This window comes from Leptonychotes weddellii, chromosome 3, assembly GCF_054177405.1.
Source record: "Leptonychotes weddellii isolate Sample4059 chromosome 3, ASM5417740v2, whole genome shotgun sequence".
Classification (NCBI taxonomy): domain Eukaryota; kingdom Metazoa; phylum Chordata; class Mammalia; order Carnivora; family Phocidae; genus Leptonychotes; species Leptonychotes weddellii.
In genome coordinates, this window is record NC_138371.1 from 29,863,700 (window position 1) to 29,873,838 (window position 10,139).

The following is a 10,139-nucleotide window of genomic DNA, read 5'->3' on the forward strand; positions in this document are numbered from 1 at the left end:
AGAGCACAAATGGGGGGGGGGCAGAGGGAGAAGCAGACTCCCCACCAAGCAGGGAGCCCGATGTGGGACTCAATCCTAGGACCCTGGGATCATGACCTGAGCCAAAGGCAGATGCTTAACTGACTGAGGCACCCAGGAGCCCCTGGGTGGTTTTCATAGGTAAGATTTTGAAGTGCATGGTTTTTGTTTTGTTTTGTTTTGTTTTTTTTAAGATTTTTTATTTATTTATGTGAGACAGAATGAGAGACAGAGAGCATGAGAGGGAGGAGGGTCAGAGGGAGAAGCAGACTCCCCGCCGAGCAGGGAGCCCGATGCGGGACTCGATCCCGGCACTCCAGGATCATGACCTGAGCCGAAGGCAGCCGCCTAACCAACTGAGCCACCCAGGCGCCCCGAAGTGCATGTTTTTACATTAAAGAAAAAAAGTTTCCTTTTTCCCATTTCAAAGTAAGAAAAATCATCCACAACCCTACCACCCAAAATAACCACTATTAACATTATATATTGTTATTTTATAGTGCCTTTGGCCTCACATATAAATTAAATTGTGATTCAGGTGATTTTATTTTGTCTTCTGTCTGAAATGAGCATACCAAATTAAGATTAAAAAATTACTTTTGACCAGATCCATCTATATACTGCCTACAGAAGACTCATTTCAGACTAAAAGACACCTAATTTTGAAAGTGAGGGGATGGAGAAATATTTATCATGCAACTGAATGTCAAAGCTGGGGTAGTAGTACTTCTATCAAACATCTAGGCTTAATTTTTTTTGAGTTAATTTATTTAAGTAATCTCTACACCCAACATGGGGCTCAAGCTCACGACCCCAAGGATGAAGAGTCACTTGCTCTTCCAACTGAGCCAGCCAGGCTCCCCCAGACAAACTAGACTTTATTTTTTTTTTAAAAGATTTTTTTTTTTAATTTATTTATTTGACAGAGAGAGACACAGCGAGATAGGGAACACAAGCAGGGGGAGTGGGAGAGGGAGAAGCAGGCTCCCCGCAGAGCAGGGAGCCCGATGCAGGACTCGATCCCAGGACCCTGGGATCATGACCTGAGCTGAAGGCAGTCGCTTAACCAACTGAGCCACCCAGGCGCCCCAAACTAGACTTTAAAACAAAGACTGTAACAAGACCAAGAAGGACACTATGTAATAATAAAGGGGAAAATCCAACAAGAAGATAGAACAATGGTGGGGGCACCTGGGTGGCTCAGTCAGTTAAGCATCTGCCTTCAGCTCAGGTCATGATCCCAGGGTCCTGGGATTGAGCCCTGAGTTGGGCTCCCTGCTCTGTGGGGAGTCTGCTTCTCCCTCTGCCCCTGCCCCTGCTTGTGCACTCTCTCTTCGCTCTCAAATAAAATCTTTAAAAAAAAAAAGGATACAATTGTAAATATTTATGCATCCAACATGGGAGCACATAAATACATAAAACAGTTAATAACAAACATGAAGGAAATAACTGACAGTAATAAAATAGCACTGATACAATAGTAATACTTTAACACCCCACTCACATCGATGGACAGAGCATCCGAACAGAAAATCAACAAGGAAACAGTAGCTTTGAATGACACACTGGACCAGATGGATTTAACAGACATTCAGAACATTCCATACTAAACAGAAGAATACATTCTTTTCAAGTGCACATGGAACATTCTCCAGAAGAGATCACAAATAGGGCCACAAAACAAGTCTCAACAAATTCAAAAAAATTAAAGTCATACCATGCATCTTTTCTGACCACATGCTATGAAATCAACCAGAAATCAACCACAAGAAAAATATGGAAAGAGCACAAATACATGGAGATTAAATAACATGCTACTAAAACAATGAATGGGTCAACCAGGAAATCAGAGAAGAAATAAAAAATTACATGGAGGGCGCCTGGGTGGCTCAGTTGGTTAAGCGACTGCTTTCGGCTCAGGTCATGATCCTGGAGTCCCTGGATTGAGTCCCGCATCGGGCTCCCTGCTCGGCAGGGAGCCTGCTTCTCCCTCTGACCCTCCCCCCTCTCGTGTGCTCTATCTCTCTCATTCTCTCTGTCTCAAATAAATAAATAAAATCTTTAAAAAAAAAAAAATTACATGGAAACAAATGAAAAGAACACAATGGTCCAAAATATTTGGGATGCAGCAAAAGTGGGTCTAAAAGGGAAGTTTAGAGCAATACAGGCCCTACCTCAAGAAGCAAGAAAAAATCTCAAAATGACCTAACCTTACACTTAAAGGAGCTAGAAAAATAAGAATAAAACCCAAACCCAGCAAAAGCAAGGAAATAAAGATTAGAGGAGAAATAAATGATATAAAAACTAAAAAAACAGGGGCATCTGGGTGGCTCAGTTGGTTAACTGTCTGCCTTTGGCTCAGGTCATGATCCCAGGGTCCTAGGATCGAGCCCTGCGTTGGGCTCCCTGCTCAGCAGGGAGTCTGCTTCTCCCTCTCCCTCTGCCTGCCACTCATCCTGCTTGTGCACACACACACACACACACACTCTCTCAAATAAATAAAATCTTAAAAAAAAAAAAAACCTAAAAAAACAATAGAACAGATCAATGAAACCAGGAGCTATTTATTTGAAAAGATCACAAAATTGATAAACTCTAGGAGGACTCATGGAAATAGAAAGAGGACCCAAATAAAAATCACTAAGAGGAGAAATAACAACAAACACCAGAGAAATGCAAACAACTGTAACAGAATATTATGAAAACCTGTATGCCAACAAATTAGACAACCTAGAAGAAATGGATAATTCTAGAAAAATAAAGGTACAAATGTACCTCAACTCTATGGTCAACTAATCTTTGACAAAGCAGGAAAGTATATCCAATGGAAAAAAGTCTCTTCAACAAATGGTGTTGGGAAAATTGGACAGCACATGCAAAAGAATGAAACTGGACCACTTCCTTACACCACACACAAAAATAGACTCAAAATGGATGAAAGACCTAAATGTGAGACAGGAATCCGTCAAAATCCTTGAGGAGAACACAGGCAGCAACCTCTTCGACCTCAGCTACAGCAACTTCTTTCTAGAAACATCGCCAAGGGAAGAGAAGCAAGGGCAAAAATGAACTATTGGGACTTCATCAAGATAAAAAGCTTCTGCACAGCAAAGGACACAGTCAACAAAACCAAAAGACAACAGACAGAATGGGAGAAGATATTTGCAAATGACATATCAGATAAAGGGCTAGTATCCAAAATCTATAAACAACTTATCAAACTCAACACCAATCAAGAAATGGGCAGAAGATATGAACAGACATTTCTGCAAAGAAGGCATCCAAATGGCCAATAGACACATGAAAAAGTGCTCAACATCACTCGGCATCAGGGAAATCCAAATCAAAACCTCAATGAGATACCACCTCACACCAGTCAGAATGGCTAAAATTAACAAGTCAGGAAACAACAGATGTAGGTGAGGATGCGGAGAAAGAAAGGGGAACCCTCCTACACTGTTGGTGGGAATGCAAGCTGGTGCAGCCACTCTGGAAAACAGTATGGAGGTTCCTCAAAAAGTTGAAAATAGAGCTGCCCTACAACCCAGCAATTGCACTACTGGGTGTTTACCCCAAAGATACAAATGTAGTGATCCAAAGGGGTACATGCACCCCAATGTTTATAGCAGCAATATCCAAAAGCCAAACTATGGAAAGAGCCTAAATGTCCATCAACAGATGAATGAATAAAGAAGATGTGGTTCATATATACAATGGAATATTACTCAGCTATCAAAAAGGATGAATACTTACCATTTACTTCGATGTGGATGAAACTGGAGGGTATTATGCTGAGCGACATAGTCAATCAGAGAAAGACAATTATATGGTTTCACTCATATGTGGAATATAAGAAATGGTGCAGAGGATCATAGGGGAAGGGAGGGAAAACTGGGAAGAAATCAGAGAGGTAGACAAACTATGAGAGATTCTTAACTATAGGAAACAAACTGAGGGTTGCTGGAGGGGAGGTGAGTGGGGGGGATGGGGTGACTTGGTGATGGGCAATTAAGGAGGGCACATAATGTGATGAGCACTGGGTGTTATACGCAACTGATGAATTACTGAACTCTACATCTGAAACTAAGGATGCACTATATGTTGGCTAACTGAATTTAAATTAAAAAAAAAAAATGTAGAAACATATACTTACCAAACTAAAGCAGGAAGAAGTAGAAAATTTGAACAGACCAATTACTGATTGGTCAATGAAACTGAATCAGTAATTTGAAGTCTCCCAAAAAACAAAGGTCCAGGACGAGATACCTTCCCTGGCAAATTCTAACAAACATTTAAAGAAGAGTTAATACTTATTCTTCTCAAACTATTCCAAAAAATACAAGAGGAAGGAAATCTTCCAAATTCATTCTATGAGGACAGTATCACCCTGATACCAAAACTAGATAAAGACACCACAAAGAAGATAACTATGGGACAATATCACTCATGAATTATAGTTGCAAAAATGCTCAACCAAATAGTAGCAAATCAAATGCAACAATACATTAAAAAAATCATACACCACAATCAAGTGGGATTTCATTCTTGGGTTGCAAGGGTGTTTCAATATTTGCAAATCACTCAACATGATACATCACATACACAAGAGAAAGAATAAAAATGATATAGTCATTTCAACAGATGCAGGAAAAAGCATTTGACAAAGTACAACATCCATTCATGACAAAAACCCTGAACAAAAAAAAAAATTAAAAATAGAACTACCATATGATCCAGTAATCACACTACTGTGTATTTACCCTAAAAATACAAAAACACTAATTCAAAGAGATACATACATCCCGATGTTTATAGCAAGCTTTATTAACAATAGCCAAGTGTAGAGGGAACATACTTCAAAATAATAAAGGCCATATATGAAAAACCCAGTTAAAATCATACTTAATGGTGAAAAACAGCTTTTCCCCTAAGCCCAGCAACAAGACGAAGATGTCCACTGTCACCACTTTAATTCAACATAGTACTAGCCACAGCAATCAGACAACAATTTTAGAAAAGGCATCCAAATTGGTAAGAAAGTAAAACTTTCACTATTTGCAGATAACATGATACTAAATATATATATAAAACCCTAAAGACTTCACCAAAAAACTATTAGAACTGATAAATGAATTTGGTAAAGTCATAGGATACAAAATCAATGTACAGAAATCTGTTGCATTTCTATACACTAATAATGAAACAGTAAGAAGTGAAATTAAGAAAACAATCCCAGGGCGCCTGGGTGGCTCAGTCGGTTGGGCGTCTGCCTTCGGCTCAGGTCATGATCCCAGGGTCCTGGGATCTAGTCCCGCATCGGGCTCCCTGCTCTGTGGGGAGCCTGCTTCTCCCTCTCCTCCCCACTTGTGCTCTCTCTTTCACTATCTCTGTCTCTCTCTCTCAAATAAATAAAATCTAAAAAAAAAAAAAAAAGAAAACAATCCCATTTACAATTGCACTGAAAACAACAAAATATCTAGGAATAAACTTAAACAAAGAGGTGAATGACCTGTACTCTGAAAACTATGAAACACTAATGAAAGAAATTCCATGTTCATGGGTTGGAAGAACAAATATTGTTAAAATGTCTATACTACCCAAAGCAATCTAAGGGATTTCATGCAATCCCTATCAAAATACCAACAGCATTTTTCAAAGAACTAACAAATAATCCTATAATTTGTATGGAACCACAAAAGACCTTGAATAGCCAAAGGCCAATCTGGAAAAAGCCAATCTGGAAAAAGAAAAAACTGGAGGTATCACAATTCCAAATTTCAAGTTACATTACAAAGTGGTAGTAATTAAAACAATATGGTACTCACATAAAAAAAATAAATGGAATAGAACAGAAAACCCAGAAATAAACCCACAATTATTTGGTCAGTTAATCTTTGACAAAGGAGGAATGAATACACAATGGGAAAAAGTCTCTTCAACAAATGGTTTTGGGGAAACTTGTAGCAACACGCAAAAAAAGAAACGGGACTACTTTCTTACACCATACACAAAAATAAACTAAAAATGGTTTAAAGACCTAAATGTGAGACCTGAAGCCATAAAAATACTTGAAAAGAACACAGGCAGTAATCTCAAGGACATTGATCATAGCAACACATTTTTCTAGATATATCTCCTGAGGCAAGGGAAATAAAAACAAAAACTATTGGGACTATATCAAAATAGAAAGTTTCTACACAGGACAGGACACAGTCAACAAAATTAAAAGGCAACCTACTGAATGGGAGAAGATATTTGCAAATGTCATATCCGATAAAGGGTTAGTATCCAAAATATATAAAGAACTTACAAAACTCAATACCCACAAATAATCCAATTTAAAAATGGGCAGACACATAACAGACATTTTTTTTCTTTTTTCTTTTTTTTAAAGATTTTATTTATTAGCATGAGCAGGGAGAGGGGGAGAGGAAGACAGAGAGAAGCAGGCTCCCCGCTGAGCAGGGAGCCCGATGCAGGCCTGGATCCTGGGACTCCAGGATCATGACCTGAGCCAACGGCAGCTGCTTAACCACTGAGCCACCCAGGGACCCCATAACAGACATTTCTCCAAAGAAGACATCCAGATGGCCAACAGACACATGGAAAGAAGCTCAACATCACTATCAGGGAAATGCAGATCCAAACGACAATGAGATACCATCTCACACTTGTCAGAATGACTAAAATAAAAAACACAAGAAACAAACATCCTTGGCAAGGATGTAGAAAAAAAGGAACCCCTCTGCCCTGCTGGTGGGACTGCAAACTGGTGCAGCCACTGTGGAAGACAGTATGGGGGTTCCTCAAAAAATTAAAAATAGGGGGCACCTGGGTGGCTTAGTCAGTTAAGCGGCTGCCTTCGGCTCAGGTCATGATCCTGGGGTCCTGGGATCGAGCCCCACATCTGGCTCCCTGCTCAGCGGGGAGCCTGCTTCTCCCTCTCCCTCTGCCTGCCACTCTGCCTACTTGTGCTCTCGCTCTGTCAAATAAATAAATAAAATCTTTAAAAAAAAAAATTAAAAATAGAACTACCATATGATCCAGTAATCACACTACTGTGTATTTACCCTAAAAATACAAAAACACTAATTCAAAGAGATACATACAACCCGATGTTTATAGCAAGCTTTATTAACAATAGCCAAACTATGGAAACAGCCCAAGTATTCATCAATAGATGAATGGATAAAGAAGATGTGGTATATATGTGTGTGTGTGTATACACAATGGAACATTATTCAGCCATAAAAAAAAGAATTAAATCGCCATTTGCAACAACAATGCGTGGAGCTAGAGAGTATAATTCTAAGTGAAATAAGTCAGTAAGAGAAAGACAAATACCATACGATCTCCTTATACGTGGAATTTAAGAAACAAAACAAATGATCAAAAGGAGAAAAGACAAACCAAGAAACAGGGTCTTAACTATAGAGAACTGATGGTTACCAGAAGGAATGTGGGTGGGAAGAATGGGGGAATAGGGCGTGGGGATTAAGGAGTACATGTATTGTGATTGATTAAATAAATTTTTTCCTCAAAGATCAGGTTAAAAGAAAATCCACCAAAAATGTGACTGAAGTCAGCTCTGCCTCTCTAAAAGTTGTGCTCCCCAAGTTAAAATATTTCTCTGGAACTTCAGCAGCTATGCAACATAAAACTAACAGCTTGAGGATGTGTCAGTAACTTCTCTGGTAAGGAACTGGTGTCTAACTAGCGTACTTTCTCTTCACCGTCTGAACCAAGCTGCCAGTAGCTGAAGTCATGAAGAGGATGGCAAAGGAAACAAGGCACTGGCTGAGTGGCACATAATCTGCAGTGTACTGAACACCTAATTTAATGTCACTGTTATGGAGGAAGTAGCAGGAAGGCTTTGTGTTTGAGTCCTACGGTCAGACTTTGACGTTTCCCGCATGGCCATGAAGAGCTCATCTAATTCCAATCTGGTCATCCATAAGAGAGTAAAAGTAGCAGTGTTTGGCTTTATAGGGTAAACAGTTATCATATAAGGTGCCTGGTACTTGGTAAGCTATCAATAGTGTTACCTATTTTTATTATGATTTCGGCTCAATATCCTCGACTACAGAGTTGTCCCTCAAACAGTGCAGGGTGGTTATCCAATCCCCCCAACACACAGTTGAAAGTCCGCGTGTAACTTCTGATTCCCCCAAAACTGAATTACTAATAGCCTACTATTGACCAGAAGGCTTACCAGTAACACACTTTGTATGTATATTATATACTGCATTCTTAGAATGAAGCTAGAGAAATGAAAACATTAAGAGATAAGATACATTTATAGTACTGTGCTGTAATTTATTGATGCCATGTGTTTACAAGTTCAATCAACTGTCAGCACCTACATCAATAGTCTTATACAAGACACTGTAGATGCTCTGTATTACTAACACCAGACATCAAAAATGAAGATAATGTGAAAAAGAAATTCATATTTACTCAAAGGCATAACAATTCGTGCACTGATAATGAAGCAGCATCAGTCTGATTGCCCCACAGTAGCCTCGTATAATCCATACGATTGCCCCACAGTGGCCTGGCCTGTACACTAACGAGCGGATTGTTCCATTTTTATGGCACACAGTAAGTAGGAGTGTCGCTCATAATATGGCATTGGAAACTACTTTTTAAAAAATACCACTTCCCTGTGATGACAGGCTGATACAGTTGCTCCAATTATATGAGACGCATACTGTACGGTAATGTAATTCTTGAAAACAATGTTAAAAAACAAAACTAACACATTAATTTTATATTAAAGATCACTCACCTTCTGCCTCCGTACGGACAGGCTAACCACTTGAAGTCTTGCACATGACGTTCTACACAATGAATACTTAGGCAATATGACGATGCCACAAAAATGTCTCGTGCGGTTCCTGCCATACAATTACTAGGTTTTCACACGAAGATACAACATACACAACAGTTAAGTTTATTAACAGCATGGCCTACTGATTAGTTACTATTCCTTAAGTGGAAGCATCATAAAGGTCTTCATCCTCACCCTCACGTTGACAGGGCAGCTGATCTCAGGTCTCCGGGGCGGCAGAGGAGGGGCAACGAGGCAAGGGGGGCAGGTGCACTCAGTGCCAACTTTATGAAAATACACTGTCATTTCTGATTTTGCTTTTCCGTTTCTCTAAAAATATTTCTATTTGGTATCAAGGCTCCTTCCACCATCTGCTTTAGTTTCAGTGCTTGTATCATAAAAGGTCGTCTTGAATAAACGGAACCCTTCTGCCCCATGGTCGAATGTCGATTTGTCTTCTGGCGCTGCTGCTTCTACATCCACTTCCTCATGGTCCGGCACTGGTTCGGAGGCACTCGTCTCCCTCAGATCTTTCGTCAATTCCTTTTGCATGGTGTCCGTTAGCTCTTGAATTTCTCCAGGACCCATCTATTGAAACTCTTCACACACACACCTTTTTTGCCACATCCACAATCTCTCATTATTTCCTTGATTGACTGTCCTAAGTCCTGTGAAGTCATATGCAACAGGCAGACACAATTTTCTCCAGTAGGAATTTATTCTTTTGGGTTTCCTGGCTTTCACAGCTTTTTCTGTAACAGTGACACCATCCATCTTCAGTGGTATAACCCTTCAAGCCTTTCATGATGTTCTGTCGGGGTTCTCTTCCATGGTGTTGACAATGTTTTCCATTCAGTATAGTGTGTAATGAGCCTTAAAAGTCCCTTGGGACACCCGGGTGGCTCAGTCGGTTAAGTGTCTGCCTTCGGCTCAGGTCATGATCTCAGTGTCCTGGGATCAAGCCCCACATCGTGCTCCTTGCTCAGTGGGGAGCCTGCTTCTCCCTCTCTCTCTCTGCTGCCCTCCCTGCTTGTGCTCTCGCTGACAAATAAAATCTTTTTTTTTTTTTAAATTCTTATTGTAATTTATTGCTCTGTGTTTCATTTTAAATGGAGCATTAAGACATTTTAATTGTAACTCCACCAGCATCTCTCCAGAAGTCTGTTACTATTTCGTCTTTTAAGAAATTTTTTTTTCAGGTTTTTTTTTATTCTTATGTTAATCCCCATACATTACATCATTAGTTCTAGATGAAGTGTTCCATGATTCATTGTTCGTGCACAACACCCAG

General features: G+C 39.8%; 1 protein-coding gene and 1 long non-coding RNA gene across 2 annotated transcripts in view; one reads left to right on the top strand and one right to left on the bottom strand.

Moving 5' to 3' along the window:
* Positions 1–10,139, top strand: part of LOC145720742 (uncharacterized) — a 440,998-nt gene that overhangs the window by 71,894 nt on the left and 358,965 nt on the right. The gene's annotated exons all lie outside the window — the stretch shown is intronic.
* The window catches only part of FAM117B (family with sequence similarity 117 member B), a 77,287-nt gene that overhangs the window by 424 nt on the left and 66,724 nt on the right, over positions 1–10,139 (bottom strand). The window lies entirely within an intron of this gene.